At 40.1% G+C, this 20,582-nt stretch overlaps 1 protein-coding gene across 2 annotated transcripts in view; it reads left to right on the top strand.

Moving 5' to 3' along the window:
- The first annotated feature begins 3,196 nt into the window (after window positions 1-3,196).
- Window positions 3,197-20,582, top strand: part of LHFPL1 (LHFPL tetraspan subfamily member 1) — a 99,387-nt gene continuing 82,001 nt past the window's right edge. For both annotated transcript variants that reach the window (XM_032331692.1, XM_032331691.1), the window contains exons 1-2: window positions 3,197-3,281; window positions 3,820-3,943. The gene's annotated coding sequence lies outside the window, so the exon portion shown is untranslated. The remainder of the gene's footprint in view (window positions 3,282-3,819; window positions 3,944-20,582) is intronic.

Raw genomic sequence — 20,582 nt, 5'->3', positions numbered from 1 at the left:
CAGATTGTAGCCTGGACGTATCAATCAGAATAGCAGCCTCTGTGGTGCATTTGCAGTTCTGTTGGTAATCACTGTAAAACTATACTCAATAAAACAGTTAATGAATGTTGACTGAAATCCTTATGTAGTGTAGAACCATATTCTATTTATCAGAAGTGTACTCGGGTTCCTCAGGTAGATCTGGAATGTATTAAAGGCATTGAGCCAGTGTGAAGGAGAAAAGCAGCAGTGAGAGACAGACTTAGAGATGTAAAATACTTAGAAATGTTTTAGGGCAATGGGACTGAGTACAGGGGCAAGTGAGGGAGCAGAGGCAAAGTGCTTGTTGTTTAAGCAGAGTTGAGGGCTGGCCACCAGCATCCGTAGGTCCTCTTGGGATCACATCAGAAAGAGAGATTGTGGGTCTGACTTTTGGATGGAGGCAAAAGTAATTTCTCTCCTAAAGGGGTTCCTCTCCTCTGAGGAGTCAGAATAAGAAGAGAATACTTGGAGGTATAATGGTTAAGAGTATGGTCCTGGTGCCAGGCCACATGAATTCAACTAGATTTCCTGCTAACCAGCCAGCCATGTGACCTTGGGCAAGTCATTTCCCTCTCTGAGTCACTGTATCCCCCTTTGGAATGCAGAGGCAGAAATTATACGTATGTCATGAGGATGATGAAATGAGTTCATGCAGGTGTAGTATTTGGCGCAGACTGAGAGCTCAAGCAATGTTAGCCACTATGAATTCAGTACTTACGATGTACCAGGCTCTGGGCTATGTGTTTGTGTGTCTCTCCTTTACTTACTACAACTACTTTGTGAAGTAGAAGTTATGGTAATCTTCCATTTTCCAGATGAGAAAGCTGAGGCCCAGAGAAGTTAAAATGATGATTATAATTGAGTGTAGAAGATGCTATAACAGATTCAACAGAATTACAAAGATGGACATGTCCAGTCCTGCCTTGGGAGATTTAGGGAGGGCATCACAGAACGCGGCCCATCTGCAGTGGTCCATCAAGAGGGGTGAAAGTATGCAAAGGCGAATGCATGGTAGTTGGGGATAGCTGAACTACAGACACGAGCAGGGTTATGTATTGCCAGGAAATAGACTTGGAGATTGGCCAAGACCCATTGGTGTACGCCAAGCTAAGAAATTTGGATTTTACCCTCTAGAGAATCATCAAGGACATGAAAATGCTGCATACAGGGAGAGAGTTCAAGCCAGCAATGGCGATGGTCTGCACTAACATGGCAGCCATGCCAATGGTGAGATAAGCCCAATTGCTATGTAGCCTCTACTCTAACCTCAAGGAGCTGACAACACAGTGCAGAAGACAGAACCCAAGTCAAAGGCAAACCTACAGTTAAAATGCAATGTGGTACATTCAGTGAGACACACACACATAAGGTGTTGGAGAAGCACAGAGAAAGAACATTGCTCTGGGGGCAGGGGGTTCAGGAAAGACTTCTCACAAGGGGACCTCTGGATTGAAGTCTTGAGGGGGTAAAAAGAGTTATCCAAGCAAAGAAAAGGTCAGAATAGGGTTATTACTCTAGTTTCAGGAATAACACAAACAAAGATGCAGAGGTAGGCAACAGCATGGAATGTTCACACTTATGATGAGGGCCTTGACTAAGGCCAGGCAGCAGTGACAGAGAGGAGGGGAGTGATGGGGGAGTTAAGGGATAAAGATGGCAGGACGTGGTGAGTGGTTTGATATGCTGGTTGAAGGGAAAAGTGTTGATAAAGATTCCCAGATTTATGGGCTAAATGAGGAGTGAATTTGGGTTTTGCCAGCCAAGACAAAGAATAAGGAATAGAATCTGGAAGAAAATGATGAGTTTAGCTCTGGTCCTCTTGAGTTTCAGATGGTTTGGAGGCATCCAAGTGGAGATGATTACTGGACATTTTCCGTATATGAGTCTAGAGCTCTAGGGAGATGTCAAGATGGAAGACTGAGATTTGGAAAGCATCAGCAGATGGATGATGGTAAAAGTCACCAAGAGAGGATGAGATCACCTAGAGAGAAGACATACAGTGAGAACAGAGGAGGGCCAAAGGTAAAAACTTGGAAGATTATCACCATTTGAGGGGAAGGCAGAGGGGAGGGTCCAGGAAATGTTGGTACTTGTCTGGACTGTATATTTTAGGGACTGTGGGATTAAGTAAGAAACCCCAATATAGTAACCTCAATCTTTCCTTCTTAGAACTTTGTAAAACTTTTGTAGCTTATATAACTGAGGATATTAACAAACTTTAGGACGGCATATTTTCAGTTTCTAATACAGTACCTTTTTCTGAATATTGTTGCAGATTGCTTTGTGACAGTGTTCACGATAAAGTTTTTTGAGCTCCTTACCCGAAAGCCTCTCTAAGCAGAAAACTGGATGTACTTTCTTTGTTTCATTGACCTAAAATACTTTGAAATGTCACGTCACTTTTGACCCAGTTAAAGTTTCCTCCTCTTAGTTTTAACCTATGTAAAATATTCAGCACCATACCCAGTGCTTAGGAGCACAGGTGGCCAACACAACTCATTACCTGAATTTACCGTTTACCTTTATATGCTCACTCTGCCCTGTAGCTACAGACAAACGTACAAGTAAGTTAGGTCTTTCTGAAGTAGTGATGGCTGAATTTAAATCTTGCCTTACAGGGGCACCTGGGTGGCTCAGTCAGTTAAGCATCTGACTCCTGGTTTCAGCTCAGGTCATGATCTCAGGGTCCTGGGATCAAGTCCTGCATCAGGCTCCCTGCTCCGAATGGAATCTACTTGAGACTCTCTCTCTCCCTCTCCCTCTGCCCGCACCCTCTGCTTGTGGTCTTCATTTCTGTATCTTTCTCTAAAATAAATAAAATCTTAAAAAAAATCTTGCCTTTCAGGTTTTTGTTTTAATTTTTTGGCACTGAAAGGCAAATTAGTAAAAGAACAACAACAACAACAAAAAAAAATGGTATAGATTCCAAGGGCTGTTTCCCTTTAGATTATTACAGCATGTTAAAAATTGATCACAGTTGATATACAGCAGCTTGCCTGAGTCTATGCAACACGCCTCAAATGCAAAAATCCTTGGTGATGGACGACTGTGGGTAAAAACATACATGTATCAGATTTCTTCTCTGATAGCTTCCAGACCCCATTTTAGTGGGTTTGGCTCTCAAGGCAAACTCCGTTCGACAGCACAGGAGTAGCACTCTGTCATTTCCACCACACTTGGCCTCCATTCAGCAGGCGGGCCTGACTAGCTGCTTACATTCTCTCCCTCCTAAGGGAGAAGGGAAGTTAGAGAACTCCCTGGTGAGTACTGAGTTGCCATCTGTGCATAGGGTTTTATAGGAGAGAACCAAACTACTCTGCTTTCTTTCAACATAATTGTAATAAATCTCTGAAGGTACTCTCTGGTCGGATTATGAGAGAGAGAGAGAGAGAGAGAGAGAGAGAGAGAGAAAGGGGGAGAGAGAAGAAAACAGAGAAAGAGAGGAAAGGGAAGGGGTAGGAGGAGGAGAGGGAGGGAGAAAAGGGGAAGGAATGAAGGGCGAGAGACAGGGAGACAGAGAGGAAAGACGCAGAGAGAGAAATTAAGAAACAGAGGGACGAGGAGGAGGAGGGAAGGGGAGACAGAAAGGAGAGAATACGCATTGCCCCTGACATGCGCTATTTTTCTATGTGTGATTTGTACTTGCAATGGTTAATACCAGACATGCCCTAAATCCCACAAAACTACTTCCTTCCCAATGACTAGTAGTAACAATCCAATCTAAATGTAACCCTGGATTTTTTTCATGAGAAGAAGTTGGAATCCTTTGTTTCCTACATACCTTTTTTTTTCTTTTAGTACGGTTTTGAGTTTTAGAAGAAAAACAACTCTAGTCAATGTTCCAGCAGCCTATACCTCCCTATCTCCCCTACAAAACTGCTGTTCTTTGCTCCTCCGCAGGTCAGCTGTGCTCTCATCCAAGGTAAGACTTGCATTGATCAGTCGAAGTGGGTTTGCTAATCCCTTGCCAGGCTACAGCTACTACACCCAACACATCAGCCTTCACATCACCACATCCTTGTCACTGCTGTCACTCTATTGACCCCTGTCTCCAGGAGACCGAGAGGAAGAGAGGTGTTTTTGCAGCCTTTGTTACAAAAAGGAAAGGCAAGTCAAGGTAAGATAAAGAAAGGAAAGAACAGGAAAGGAGAACGGAGTGAAAAGAAAGGAAATGAAAAAAGACCAAAGCTCTGAAACAACGATTTCTCAGGCTTCACACCTAGCTCGTGTGGCTGTTCCTGCTTCTCTGCTCAGCACTTCATTACACAAAGAATATTTCTTTGAGCTGTAGCTTTTTCAGTCTCTACTGTGGGGTTAAGCAAAGTATATGATATAGTGGAGGGAGGAAAGGCACAGGAATCAGATTGTCCTGGGTTCTCATTCCAGGACCTAGCACAGTGTCTGACTCAAACTCCCTTTCTTAAGAAGGTTCTATTTGGATCTATTACGAAGTTCTATTTCTCTCACACCTCCTGCAGCATTGCCAACACTACTGGGATGTAGAGTTTTTTCTATCATTGTGGGGTGCCAGTAATCTTTCACTGGGAATCCACTTTTCTCACCTGTGTTTGGCTATGAGGAAACCAGATTTCAACTGACAGGCAAAGTAGGGAGTGGCTTAATGCATACACGGGAACATATACTTGTACCCACACAGTGTGTACATGGTAAACAATCCAAGCTTAACAAAAGGTATACAGCAAAAGCTCTACTCTTTGCACAGCAACCCTCGGTTCATCTTGCAAATGCAACCACTGCCAAAGTACTGTTAACTTGTCCAGTAAGTAAACGGCACTGTGGAGAGGAAGTTGGTCCAAAGTGCTCATGGTTTGCACAGGTGCTGAAATAGAGGGTCTTCGGGCCTTGGACTCTCATGCTGGGTAATAGTCCTGAAAATAGGTGAGACAGGAAGATAGGAAACCTCACCTGCTTTATAATCCAGCCTCCCTTGTGGTGTGACTCTTAGACCACAGAATGAAAAGGTCCCATCAGAAGAGAATCTGAAGTCTGGTCCAAGAAAGAAAAGGCCAGATCAAAGTCAGTCTCTCTCTCTCTCTCACACACACACACACACACACAGCCATTTAGAGGCAGATTCATGATGTTAGCCCCCAGGCTTCCAACTCTCTAGGACAGTGTTTTTTCCTCAATTCCCTAGCACACCCACCAGTGGAACAAACCAGGCTAGGACCTCTGCTTCTGGCACCTTCCAGGGCTACTCTATTCCCTGTGTCTGGACTCTTGAGCTTTACAGATCTCCTGGGTCCCTAAACGGGAGTTTTTTGCTCCTCTTTTCTCCTTTTATTGGAGACATGATAGTTTTGGTGCCCAGAGAGATGGCTTTCAAACTCCAAAGTGATCTGGTTCACCTGAGCTGATTATTAAACATGTCAGTCTTTCCCAGATGATACTGGATTTCAATGAACCTTCTACCTCCTTGAGAAAGGCAGACCACTGAATGGAATTTTTTGTGTTTACACTGACTTTCTGTCCAATGCAGCTTTAAATCTAGACGAAAAACAGTCTTATTTTTTTTTCTTTTTATCATAATATTTGTTTGATTATAACATTAATACACAAGGATTGGCAAAAATGACTATTATGGAAGAATATTAGGAAAATAAATATAAGCCAACAGATGCTATTCTTAAAACCTTTTTGTGAGCTGACAAGGAAATCCCCATTCTAGACACAAGAGGGAGCTTTTAGCTAAAATGAAAATAAAGGTGATTTAATGTACGCTCTGTTATCTTTATTTTCTTTCTACTAAAAATTGAACTTGGTTATCTTTGAAAACATACTAGTTAACTGATCTTGGAATTGTAAAGTGGTAGAGCGGATAGACTCCTTAATCATGCTGACCTCTCTCCAGTTGTTGCTTTGGTTATAAATGTTCTTCTTCCTTTGCTGCTGAGACACCACTCTGTCCCTGGCTCTGCTTGTAACTTTTAGACCATTTCTCGTCCTTTGCTCTTCCCTTCAGTTGGGTGCTTTCTTGAGCCCCTCAGCCATCTTCTGTCATTCTGTCATATATACATTCTTTCCTTGGATGAACCTACTCATTCTCAAGGTTTCAACTACAATTATATGCTGACGAATAAGTCACCTTGCATATCTCCTGCTATAAATCTAGTCTATGCTGAGGTACAGGTATAAACATTCGCTTAGTTACTAGAAAGCCCAAGAATACAAAGAATACAAGTCAGAACAGGTCGGTTAAGGGAGTCTCTGGGTTTTCAGGATCTACAGGGTATCACCTTGAAAGACCCTATGAACTGTGATAGTGTTGAAACAGAAGTAAAAACAAAGCAATACAAAAAAAAAAAACCCTCTACACACTACAGCATAATAAAGAGAGCAACTTAGAGCATTTGCTAGTCACGAGTGGCTTCTGAACACCTGAGATGTGTCTGGTTTGAACTGAGATGTAAGCAGACATTAAATGCATATCAAATTTGAAAGAAAGCCAATATGTCATCAGTATTTTTATGTTGATTCCAGAATAGCTCCTCATCCATATGATGTGTTTAATACGTGTTAGATGCTACTATTATTAGACACTCAAGTGAGGTCATTCCAAATTTCTTGATGTTACTAAAACTGACCAGACACTTTGTTTCTTCTTGAGCTTTGTGAGGGCTGTTTCTCCTGCTTAGGGTGCTCTACCTTAAGTTCTTCACCTATTAAACTCCTCTTCATCCTTTAGGACCTAGGCTAAATATCATTTGCTGTTTGAAGCCTTCCTTATTACCAGGAGTCATTTTCTCTTCCATGGCACTGTGTACATATTATTGTTATTATTACACAAATTGTAGTATAATTACACTTGTAGCATACTTCATCTGTCTGTTTCCTCCATTAGACTCTTAAAATCAATAGGGATAGGGGCTTGTCTGCTTCTTCTTCGTATCCCCAGAGTCTAGCACAACATTTGCCACATAATAGGCACTCAATAAATGTTTTCCGGACTGGAAACAATTTTCAAATCAAATGAGCCAATGACATTGAGGCTCAGGTAATTGATGGCACTTTTGGACAAGATCACACTTTGGATCTCAGTAGACCATTTTTTTTTCCTCTTGAAAAGAACAGGCAAAAAGTGACCCCAGAATTCTACTATAACTTGAAGTACAACTTTTTAAAATTAACATATAATGTATTAGTAGCCCCAGGGGTAGAGGTCTGTGAATCGCCAGGTTTACACACTTCACAGCACTCACCATAGCACATACCCTCCCCAATGTCCATAACCCCACCCCCCTCTCCATACCTCCCTCCCCCCAGCAACCCTCAGTTTGTTTTGTGAGATTAAGAGTCTCTTATGGTTTGTCTCCCTCCCGATCCCATCTTGTTTCATTTATTCTTTTCCTACCCCCCCAAACCTCCCATGTTGCTTCTCGACTTCCTCATATCAGGGAGATCATATGATAGTTCTCTTTTTCGGATTGACTTATTTTGCTAAGCGTAATACCCTCTAGTTCCATCCACATAATCACAAATGGTAAGATTTCATTTCTTTTGATGGCTGCATAGTATTCCATTGTATATATACACCATATCTTCTCTATCCATTCATCTGTTGATGGTATCTAGGTTCTTTCCATAGTTTGGCTATTGTGGACATTGCTTCTGTAAACATTCGGGTGCATATGCCCCTTTGGATCACTACATTTGCATCTTTAGGGTAAATCCCGAGTAGTTCCAGTAGTGCTATTACTGGGTCAGAGGATAGCTCTATTTTCTACAATTTGAGGAAACTCCATACTGTTTTCCAGAGTGGCTGTCCCAGCTTGCATTCCCACCAACAGTGTAGGACGATTCCCCTTTCTTCACATCCTCGTTAATACCTGTCATTTCCTGACTTGTTAATTTTAGCTATTCTAACTGGTGTCAGGTGGTATCTCACTGTGGTTTTGATCTATATTTCTCTGATGGTGAGTGACGTTGAGCAATTTTTCAAGTGTCTGTTGGCCATTTGGATGTCTTCTTTGCAGAAATGTCTGTTCATGTCCTCTGCCCATTTCTTGATTGGATTATTTGTTCTTTGGGTGTTGAGTTTGCTAAGTTCTTTATGGATTTTGGATACTAGCCCTTAATCCGATATGTCATTTGCAAATATCTTCTCCCATTCTGTCAGTTGTCTTTTGGTTTTGTTAACCGTTGGAAGTACAACTTAGATTACACCAGATCCTTCAGTTTTTCCACCCTGTGTGAAAATATCATGAGAGTAAATTCCCAACCTGGTACTGAATTAAACACATAACTGTATCAAAACTCCCACTAATTTCTGATCTCAAGAGTTAGTCAATTTTTTAAAAAAATTATTATCCTTCTTTGGCTGGGAGACAGCAGGATCTACAAGTCTAATTGACCTCTGGAATCAGATTACCCTAGGTCTTCACTCCTAGACCTAGCATAGTGTCTGACTCAAATCAACTCTCTTTCTTAAGAAGTTCTTTTCCAAAAGGGTAAAATACTGATGTGCCCTTGGTGGCAAGAATATGGAGTCAAATGCCCCATATGCTAATTCTAATTCTGATGCTAACTCTTCATTAAGTTTCCTAAACTTTCAGCAACTATTTTCACCTCTATATGATCCAATGATCTCCAATGTCTAAGGAGCTTGCCTGTGACTGTGACTATGACAGGATCCCTCATAGATGATGAGACTCTTTTAATTTTAGAGCTTTCTGGAGAACTCATGCATTTCCTTTAGGAATACCTTTAGCTTTCTTACATCTCTGAGGTCAGCAAATCATCATGGAAATGATTGGAATAGAGTTTGTAGAATACAAATTATTTCCACATGCAATATTTCAGTTTGTAATACCTTTTAGAGAGGGAGGGGGATCTTAAGAGAATCTTAAGCTGGCTCCATGCCCAGCATGGAGCCCAATGTAGGGCTCAATCTCATGACCCTGAGACCATGAACTGAGCAGAAATCAAATTCAGAGATTAGTTGAATGAGCTACACAGGTGCCCCTGTAATACATTTTTAAGGAAAGCAGTCTGGTTGTTATACCAACTCCGCAAAAAATGGTAATGATGGTGATATTGATAAGAGCTGATATTTTATTGAATGTGCCATATATTGTTCTTAGAACCCTGCTTGCATTACATTTTGAGTTAAACTAGATGAGGATTCTAAAGTTTCATAAGATAAACAGACCACATTTGTAATGACAGAACCAGGATTTGGATCCAAACTGGATCTAACTTCTGTGTCCATATCAATTACTCATCTTCCTGCATAGACTGTTCCACTTGTTTTGTGCACCATTGAAGTAAAGAATGAATAAACACCATTTTTTTTTAATGATAGCCTTTCACCACTGGAAGCCTCTGTTCTTTATCCTTTTAACTTGGTCTTCTCTTCTGGATGGATTATATTTTTGGTCACAGAACTGGAGCCAGCTCACACCATTTTATCAGAACTAATTCTGTGTAACTCTTAATTCACTGATTTAATGATTCAGTGACATCACCTTGCTGACTTGATATAAACCATAGCTGGGCCACTGAAATATGTAGATGCTACAAATCAAGACTCCTTTCCCCCTAGAAAGCTAGTTGTTACACATTTATCAATACGTATGTAGTTCCGGATGAAAAAGAGAAATGCCTGGTACCTTGTTCAGGAGTCTATTGAGTAAAGTGGTCATTTGTATTTGAGCAAACATAGCAGTGTAGACCACAGCATCTTTCTTAACCTGGAAAAAGAGAGGAGTTACTCCTTCTTTGAGATGCCTTTGCTAATCTGCAGGTACACCTAGACTTGAAGAGGGTCTATAGAGCCAAGAATTTATCGATCCAAATTGCTACTATTCTCCTTTCTGTTGGATCCTGAAAACTGAAAATGTCCAGACTCTGATCCATCATTGGCAAAGGTTTTTAGGTAACCTGCTTCAAGCAACTTACACTGGCTTAAGGTAACAACCTAATGAATGGAATTGCCTGGTGTTCTGATGACTGGTTCATAGCTCTTGTCACCCATCAATGTACCTATAAAAGGTATTATTTGGAAATATTTGCAATATATATTGATTGTCAGTGGTATATAAACAAACTTACATCTAATAATCACTCTGAGCATGTTTACTTGGTGTTCACACTGATCAACCATCAGAATCCCTGCAGACCCTGCTATTACACATGTTCACATTTAAGGAGAACCTTGTGCCCCTTCTAATATTTTGGAGCTGGAACAATTTCTGTCATTCTCTTGAGGAAAGAAATGGTAGAGGGTCTGATATGATAGCACACAGCATTGACCACATGAGCACCTCACAAATTCCAGCTGACAGAGTTATGTTCATTTTAGTGAAGTGGACTTCTGATTCCTTAAAAAAAAAAAACTAGTCTATGCCTACTCCCCAGGAAATAGAAGCTCTGGATCGACCCGAGGTAGCCTCAATTCCAAAATCTCTGACTGGCACTAAGTCCTTATGCCACAAGACGTGCCCTACTTTTTGCTTCATGAAAATACCATCACTGTACACACTGGGAATGGGACTATTTTGCTAAAACCGTTCATCATTATTTATAAATTTCATTAGGGTAGTATTTTTAAGAAGCTATTTTATGGTCTGGATGAGTGGGCAGAGCTCTTAAGCTGGACTGATAGGGAACTGAGGAACAGCTGAAGAAAGTCACTAGAGCTCAGGCTTCAGGCATGACTCTTTTCAGCAGCTCCTCCTGAGGAGTTGTGCCCATGGCCCACTCCCCCGTACCTGCATGTCTAGCCACATATGTGTTCTGAGGAGCGGGCTGGGTGCATGCTGGAAGCAGGGAAGACAGTATCCATAAGACCCCTTGCTCCAAACCAGCCCTCTGTTGCCATTGCTACAGCCCCTGAGAGAATTCACTTTGGGGCCTTGTCTGGGCACCAGGCTCTGAAGGAGAGGCCAATCAAATTGAACTATGGGACAAGGAAAAGACTGAGCAGGAGTGCTTGTGAGTGGTAGAGGAAAATATCACGGGTGGGCTCAGAACATGATTGATTGAAAGAGAGCTGAGTAGGACTCCTTCCTAAGGAATTTCTGCAAGGGCAGAGATCCGAAGACACAACATTCTGGAAGAAGCAAATTGTGGGCTGTGAGGTCAGATGTGTTTGGTTGAGGAACTGCCGCACAAACCTCCCCCTCCCCTGGGTGTTTCCCTGAAGGTGGAAGAATGAGGAAAGAACTTTCTGGAAAGAGCTATATGATAAAAGACAGAGCCTAGGAGACAGTTTTTGGATAGGGAGACTGATCATCATATATGATCATGAGTCTCAAGATTCTAAATAGACAGTGGGCCAACTGCTTTTATTATGTGTATTTTCTTCCTTTTATCAAAGCTGGCACTCTTTAGCTCTTTCTAATTGAAAGTCATATTATGGGACCAACTTCTTTGTATTATCTTGATCTCCTTCTGCCCCTCCTTTCTCCTTCTTTATATCTTTAAACATGGACTCTGGCTATCCAAGTGAGTGTGTCAGCCTTAGACACTCCTTAAACCAGATAGACGAATAATTTAGAGGTGCCAAGTTGGAGATATCTTTCACTCTTATGGGGAAGAAAAGTGACATACAGTGCCAAATAAAGTGAAAACAATAGGAAGGGTACTAGAAAAAGGGCAAGACTTGAGGTTGGGACTGGGCAAAGAAGCTAACAAAACCGAGGGGGAAGTCTTGGGCTCTAGATGAACACTGAAATAAATTCCACAGCTATTTGAGGCTGGCTAGGATAGTTGCGGGGTCTGGTGAATGCATTTAAATGCTTATCAGAAGGAGGAGGGGTTAAAAATTCATTGTCAAAATAACATCCAGCAATGTTTGTTTCTTTACTATGTTGTCTGGTCCACAGAAGTAAATATTTATTTGAAGGAGGAGGGGCAAAACTGTCACCACCAAAATCAATCCAAATGATATAGGATTCTGGATAAATTAGTCATGGGGTCTAATCCATATAAGTAACCCCTTCTCTGAAGAGGGAGGAAGAAGAAAGCCACTCCCCAAATTATATGAAGCGATGTTTTTTTTCTAGACTCTATGTGTTGTCTAATCATTTTGAGTAAATGCTTATATGAAAGAGGAGGGGAACAAATGCTAATAGCGAAAAGGGTTCCAGTGATCTAGGATCCTGGGCAAATTAGTCAAAGTGGGGCCTGATCAATATAAGTAAATGTTGATTTGAAGAAAGGAGAGAAAAAGTGGCATCTCAAGTTAATTGCAGTGATGTTTGATTCTGGACTAGTTATTAGTTTTGCCTGATGCATACAAGTAAATCTTGCCTGAAGAATGAGAGGGACAAAAGAAGTGATTACCAAATACATGGCCAGATAAGTTAAATTATATGCCACTTGTTTATTGAAAAGATTATGTGGATGTGAGTGGCACTGGTTTTTATCCCAGCAATTTTGCTGAAGAAAAATAGGTAGGAGCATGAAAGAGTCTCCTGGTAAGAAGAAGACACCAGAACATGGTAGAGGCAATCTATGATAGAAAGAAGTGTTAGAAGTCTTATCTCAGAGTGGGCAGGGAACTCTAGAATAGTGGCAACATTGTCCTGCGTCATGGTAGAAAAGGAAGTGGACAGCTAACACGGGCAGGAAACTCAAGCTACCTGGCAGCCAATGACAAATCTGTCAATGGACAGGAAATTCCAACTACAATGGAAAGCAAATCTGCTTTCTTAGTGGAAAGGAAAGTGGGCAACCACATTGCCAGGGAATCCTGATTGTGAATGAAGAGCCAGAAAGAAATCTTACAGTGAAAAGGAACATGGGCAAAGAGAAGAGGACAGAGAATCCTAGGTAGTCAGGAATCATTGATCAAATCTTGAAGTGGACAGAGATGTATGCCAGATAGTGGCCAATCAACCATGATCTGCTAGGTCAGCAGTATAGAAGCAGAGGTCTTGGAGACTGGACTGGTGGACTTTTGAGGAGTGCCAGTAAGTTGTTGAACCCTCCACCCCCACTCACAGTTAAGAGCAGCTGTAAAAGGATCAGAATTGAAACAGAAAACTGAAGCCTAAAAAAAAAAAAAAAAAGAAAGAAAAGAAAAGAAAACTGAAGCCTTTCTCTACATGGGTAAGATATCAAAAGGTAAATTGAGTTTTATTATAATGATTTTAGTGAGTGTTTGAAGGGGTTAGGAGTTGTGCCTCATTGCTCTGAGCAGCATGGTCCTAAGACATGGCAGTTGCAATGTGCTAAAGGAGAGCACTAGAATGTGTTCGGTCATGCCACATTCTAGGCTTTCCTCGTGGTGGTAGGAGGAAAGGTTCGGAGCACTAATAATCTCAATTAATGGTGAACAAGCATTTTCAATCCAGAGATTACTTTTCCTATCAAGAAGTGTTATTCACGTTCAGTATTTTTCTAGAAATGACAATGCTAACCATAATTTATCATTTCCAGAGGTTAAGATCAGGGTAAAAATTTGGCTCTGAGATTTATCTGAAGCAGAATCTTGCTTTAATGTACTTCTTATTTATTTCCACATACTTCTTCGTTGAGTATTGCATTATATAGCCAGGCAATGGTTTTTCAGCTCATTAGAGAAAAATATCTCTTTGTATTTCCAAAATTATGCTAGGAAAAAGTCTCAGGAACAGCAGTTCCTCAGAATACCAGTGATTGTATATTTAGCTAAAACTTTTATTTAAAATATTCTTTAAATTGTTAATATATCCTAACCTAATTTTTCTTGAAGCATTTTTCAACTAGAGTTAACTCATTGGAAAGAGCTTTTAAGCATTGTTTTCTAACTCCATAGAAAGATAACACTACTCAAAACCAATTTGTTAAACACATAGAAATATAGAACTTCAAGGAAATTTTGGTATCACTCATCCTGTGAGGTGACAGGCTCAACATTTTAAGTGATTTCATCTAGAGCATAGCTGCAGCTAGCCCAAACCTTGCTTCCAGGTAAATTCTCCTTCCGTTATTCATATGGATGGATTGAACTTTAAAGTACAACCTTTACAGTGCAAACTTAAAGTTTAGTAAGGTATTACAAAATGTCCAGAAAAAGTTGTTGAATATGTTGGCTTCAATCTTCCATAAGCACGGGTGTTAACAGGCAGCATAATTAAAACTGTCAAGTGGGAAATCTTAACTTTAGCAGAATATTAGTTTTCTAGGGCTTTTGTTGGCCTTGATCTTCTGTAGGCAATGGCATCAATTGCCAACATTTGATTAAGTCTTTGTGCATCACTGTTCTCTTAAACAATTCTCTTTTACTTTGTTGAAAGTAGGAGGAAACACCACTTATAATAGAAATAATGGAAGTGATGATACTTCTCATGGACAAAAGCAGAGGAATGTATCTCATGATGTGTATCTTCTCTCCCTCCCTCCCTTTCCCTCTTCCATTCCTCCCCTCCCCCTCCTCCTGCTCCTCATCCTTCTTCTTCTTCATCATCTTCTGCTACTACTACTACTACTACTTTTTCACTGCAAGAATCTGAATAAGCCCTGAGTTGTTCTTTATTTCCTAAGCTACTAGACCATTCCAGACTTGCCCTGTTTGGGGTATATTTTGTATATTTTGGGTTGGATCTTAATACCTCACTGCTATAAAATAGAAGAATAAGCTATACAAAAGAACATATAGTGTTTTCTTAAAAAAAAAAATACTGTTTTGGGGCACGTGGGTGGCTCAGTCATTTGAGAGCCTGCCTTCAGCTCAGGTCATGATCCCAGGGTCCTGGGATCGAGCCCCCGCATCGAGCTCTCTGCTCCGCAGGGAGCCTGCTTCCTCCTCTTTCTGCCTGCCTCTCTGCCTACTTGTGATCTCTGTATGTCAAATAAATAAATAAAATCTTTTAAAAAATACTGTTTTATTGTAAAATCTAACAGAAATAAGAACCCCCTTAAAACGAATGTATAGTGTAATTGGTTTTTATGAGGCAAATAGCTTTATAGCCACAATGTAGGCTAAAAGGTAGAATTTTGCAACCCATTTATCCGAATCACAAGGCCTTCTCTCTCCTCAAAAGTAATCACAGTTATGACCTTTATGGTAGTGAATTTTTAATTTTCTTTATAAATTTATCACTCAAATGTTCCTTCCTAAGCACTAGTTTAGCTATCCTTTCTCCTTTCCCATAAGTTTCTTTTAAGCTGGAGACTGTCCTGCTTGTCTTTGTGATTTATTTGTTGAAGAAATGTACCTTGAACTCTAGAGTTTCCCACAGTCGTGATTTTACTCAATGTTATACTCTGTTGTAGTTTAATATGTTGCTGTCCTGAATTTCCTAAAGATGGGTAGCTGGTTCTACAGACTGGACCAGATTTTTTTTTCCTTTGACTTCATAGCATAGTAATATTTTTTTTTTGCTATTAATGATCAATGCCAACAGTCTTTAGGTTGATGAAATTTCTCCAGGTGTTTTAGTTGTTAGAAGCTCATTCTCTAAAATAAGGAGGGACTTGTGGGAACAATGGTCCCTGAATTCTCAGATGTTGACAGATTTGTTTGTGGCTTTTTATGTGAAAATTAGCCTGAGTATAAAATTTTTGGTTCACATACTCTTTCCTTGAGTATTTTATATATGTTATTCCATTTTTCTGATGGCGTAATGATTTGTTTTAACAGTCTGATGACAGTCTACTTTCCTCTCGTTTATGAGTGATTTTGGTCCTTTTACTAAATTTTTTCTCTTTAAAGTCTATTAAGTTTACCAGAATATATCTCAGTGTTGGTTGCTTTGGCTAGGTCAATTTCCTTTTTTGATATGTAGCTTTAAATCCTATTTCAGGGACATTTTCATGAATTACACTTTTTAAAAATTGTTGTTCTCTTCCTTTGATTTTCTTCTTTGAGGATTGAGAGCCTATGAAAAGTGAAATCATTTTGAACAGCTGTTTGAGGGGCATCAACATAGGGATGAATAAGGAATTGTCAATCAGTAATTAACTCTGAACTGAGATTAAATGGCATATATTTGTAGTGAAGCGAACTTTCTATTGCAGAATTCAGCAGAGACAAAACAGATGTTTGGGTATGGTGTCAGGGTAAAGAGCTGGGAAAAGTGAGGAATTGAGGGATTCTAGGATGCTTGCTGAATATATCTGAAATAGTTAGCAACATATTAATTGCACAAGTAAGTAAAAAATACACATGGGTATTTCTGGAACAGTTCCAATTTTTTACTATTTAATTTAATTTATTTTATTATTTTTATTGACATATAATGTATTATTTGCCCCAGGGGTACAGGTCTGTGACTCCTCAGGCTGACACACTTTATAGCACTCACCATAGCACATACCCTCCTCAATGTCCATAACCCAACCACCCTCTCCCTACCTTCCTCCCCCCAGCAACCCTCAGTTTGTTTTGTGAGATTAAGAGTCTTTTATGGTGGGCGCCTGGGTGGCTCAGTGGATTAAGCCTCTGCCTTCAGCTCAGGTCATGATCTCAGGGTCCTGGGATTGAGCCCCACATCAGGCTCTCTGCTCAGCAGGGAGCCTGCTCCCAACCCCCAACGCCTACTTGTGATCTCTCTCTCTGTCAAATGAATAAATAACATCTTTTTTTTTTTTAAAGAGTCTCTTATGGTTTGTCTCCTTCCCAATCCCATCTTGTTTCATTTTTTCCTTCCCTACTCCCCAAACCCCCTCTCTGCCTCTTGAATTCCTCCTATGAGGGAGATCATATGATAATTGTCTTTCTCTGATTGACTTATTTCGGTTGGCATAGTACCCTGTAGTGCAATCCATGTCATTGCAAATGGCAAGGTTTCATTTCTTTTGATGGCTGCATAGTTTTCCATTGTATATATATACCACATCTTCTTTATCCATTCATCTGTTGATGGCATCGAGGTTCTTTCCATAGTTTGGCTATTGTGGACATTGCTGCTATAACCATTCGGCACAAGCACCTTCAGATCACTACATTTGTATCTTTAGGGTAAATACTACTATTTAATTTTAAATAAAGAAGATATAAATGTAGGACTAAATGTGATTTAATGCTTATTCACTTGCAGGAATGTTCTTAATACATTAGCAAACCAGAGAAGAAATTTTTGAAAAACTATTTGCCCCAATTTTTGGTTTAAAAAAAATGTATTCCCTATCTGTATGTCATCATCCAGTCCATAAAAATAGTTACACATGGATTTCTGTTATGCAGTAATAATGTCAATTAAAACTTCCTGGGAGTAAAGACACTTTAATTGGAAACTACTATTTATGGGTCATATTGGCAGGTTTCAGAGGTCTCAGTAAGATGATTTCTGCTACATTTTAGGCCTGTGGAGCTGAAGGTACCGCCCACATAGAAAAGCTGATGTTTGTTTGCACACTTCCTTTCTGAAATGGAAATCCTTCAGTTTTGGGTATTTTTTATATTTACACTAAGCTTAAGGTAATACTAGATAAAATTGTATTGTTAAAAAAGTATAAAGTTTTATTGCTCTTTATCTCATTCAAGTGGTAAATGTCCATGTTGGTCAAATCCTCTGTACTCTACTTGAATTTCCCACTATTCCTCTTGTCACATCAGACACCATTGATGCTGGTTTCCTTTACCACTTTCTCCTAGGTTCCTAATGTTAAGCAGGGTCAGTGCAAAGAGCTAAGTACTGATGTTAGCCTAGAAAAATGTTTTGTGTCCACATGGCCATGTCTTGAATGGAGAAGGAGGGAGGGAGAAACTAGACACACATCAGATCTCATCCATAAATCTGAAGGAATTCTGTAGTCACCTTTGAGAATCTCATAGGAGTTTTATTCTTCTTACGTTTATTTCTGTTACTACAAAATCCATGCTTTTTTTAGCCTCCTTCCTTGCCATTATCCAGTCAGTAGCCTTGACTAAGATAGTGAAATGGGGTTGGAATGCACTGGGATTGGCCAAATAGAATCTGAACATAAACTTCTTGATTAATTTAACCAGCTTACAGCACTTGCAATAATCTCCTTCTAAAGAATCTCAGCCAATTTCTGTCCCTATCTACAATTATGATGTCTCTTGCTGCTACTCTCCACAGATGACTTCAGGATGCTGAGGCTTCACCAGGAACACTAATGCCTAAACTCTTTGTTGGACCAAGGCAACATTACTGATGCTGAATCCCTCCTTGTGACAATGGGGCAGATGCCTGCATTTAGAGTACTAACACTGCCTCAAAGATAGTACATTCTATTACTGCCAAAGCTGTTGGCACCAATGCTGCTGATTCTTTGGCTTTGGTGTCTTATGGAGATTTACTCTGTTTACTGCATCCTCTTTGCTAAGGGATTCAGACTTAAGTGTCTGAGGCCTGGCCTAAAATACATTCTGATCTACCATGCTATACTTAAATTCTACTTCCCCACTGTCTTCAAACACTTGTCTATTTCTGTTGAATCAAATTTGTTCACCTTGGTTCTTCCCATACGATTCTTTCCCAGAGAATCCTTAGATCCTAGTATAATATCCTTCTTAGCTCCACCAAGTCTCCTGATAAGAATAATAATATGCCCTACTATATTCTTCCCCACCCCATTACCCTCAGTAAAAAGTTTGTTGTCTTATTAAGAATCTACCCCCATAAAATAATTAGGCTAAGTAATGGCTACTCCTTCAAGTGAGACCTTTTTTCAATATCAAAGCATTGGGAAGAGGGAAAGTTGGAGCCATCTTGTTCTTGTCTATTCATTCACACAAGTTGCCTCATTGCCTTGTTGCTACTGTCCCTGTCTGATGACTCATTCGACCCAGCACAGAGCTGCTGTTCAATGCCTGCTCGGGACAAAGCAATTTTGCTATGGCTTCTCTTCCACATTTGGGACACTGATACATTTTATGAGGTTTCTTTTTGTCCTATCTTAGATACACATCCTATAGTACTTTCTTTCTGGAGTCATGAGACCTCACACAACCAAACTGCCAAAAACCAGGATACAGGACTTTGTTTTTGTTATCTGCATACGTCTTTCTTTCCATTTACACTGTCTCTTACCTAAAGCAATATTCAGACTGTGGGAAACCCCCTAATCTCCCCACCAGTCACTGTCCCTATGAATTAATTTAATTCAACATACTTGTACCCTATAGCTCAACTGGAGTGGGGGTGGGGTGAGGTTCACAGGAACAGTTTAAATATGCTAGAAAGCCTTAGAGTGGGTGTCTAGCAGCTGTTTGATGCTTTTTTTTAGGATGTGTATGTGTGGCAAGGTAGTTCACTCTTACTATCTTCAGCTTTGGGATTTTTAACTGAAACTGTGACAAAAGTGTCCCACTTAAAAGTCTGCAAATCTTCATCAATAAATGTCAAAATAAATGAGGAAAATAAAACAAGGGGGTGTTTTAGTTATCGTTTAACAAGACGAATCAAGGCTATGTGCTTAAATTTCTCTTATGAACATAGTCACCAGTTAGTGTAAATAAGTCAGACGTTTGCATAGAATTACAGGGGAGAAAGCAAGCTCCTGTGGCCCAGGGATAAAAAAACACCTTAATATCTTGATAAGTATAGGTGAAAAGGGGCAGGAAACTGGCACTGTGAAGAACATAGGCAATAGAATGCTTGGAGAGTAGCCGGTTACCTTGCTCACTAGAAGGCCAAGTTACTTGATAGAGACAATACTCGGTTCAACTTTCAGAGCTCTGAAGCAAAGTTCATAGGAAATGTGGGAATTTAAAGATATGAAATGTATGGGACAGACTTTATAGGTAAGCTCCAGTGATTGGGGGCATTTGTTTATGTGGCATACTGCATATTTTTGAAGTTTTGCAAGAAGACAGGAGTGTCTGAAATACCACTCAGAGAGCAGAGAGTTCACAGAGTTGTATTTTTTCCAGTGTATGGTGACCATACCATTTTTCTTTCTTTATATATTTCTTTTCTTTTCTTTCTTTCTTTCTTTCTTTCTTTCTTTCTTTCTTTCTTCCTTCCTTCCTTCCTTCCTTCCTTCCTTCCTTCCTTCCTTTCTTTCTTTCTTCCTTCCTTTCTTTCTTTCTTTCTTTCTTTCCTTTTTGTGTAAACTTTTCTTTTTCCTAGCACCATCTGAAGTCATGATTCCCTAACCAATGTCCACTTGTGATATAGCATTTTAATGAAAGTGTCCTGTGGTTCTTGGGCCCAGTTGTCTGATTCTACATTGGACAGCCTCCTCAGTTTTTCGTGCAAAGCCAGAGGGGTACAAAGTCCCAGGGTCTCAAGGGAGCATTTTGGGTACCATTCAGCTGGGAAACCCACACCTCCAGATGCCACACAATGTGATAATAGTCACACTACTCAGGGCAAGGCCAAAGCCCTGACAGTAGAATTTTTCGACTGTGCTGATTCCCAGATGCTGGACTCTGGACAATAGAAACTGATGGGTTGTCATCCTAAGTTCAAACTTAGTAAAGAATAAACCTTAGATAATTTCAGTTGGAATCATTTAACTACAGAGGTTCTGACAGAGCTGACAGCTGGATCAACTGTCCTTTTCCCCCACGATTTCACAATATATAAAATAAAGTCTAAATGAATTGTATGACAATAAAAGGAAACATCACTAGAATGTAGAATGGGGAGCTGGCAGAAGGAGCTCCAATGAGGTACCACACATAGTGAATAGTAGAACCA

This window comes from Mustela erminea, chromosome X, assembly GCF_009829155.1.
Source record: "Mustela erminea isolate mMusErm1 chromosome X, mMusErm1.Pri, whole genome shotgun sequence".
NCBI lineage: Eukaryota > Metazoa > Chordata > Mammalia > Carnivora > Mustelidae > Mustela > Mustela erminea.
The sequence above is the reverse complement of the archived record's forward strand: the minus strand, read 5'-3'. Positions and strand labels throughout refer to the sequence as shown.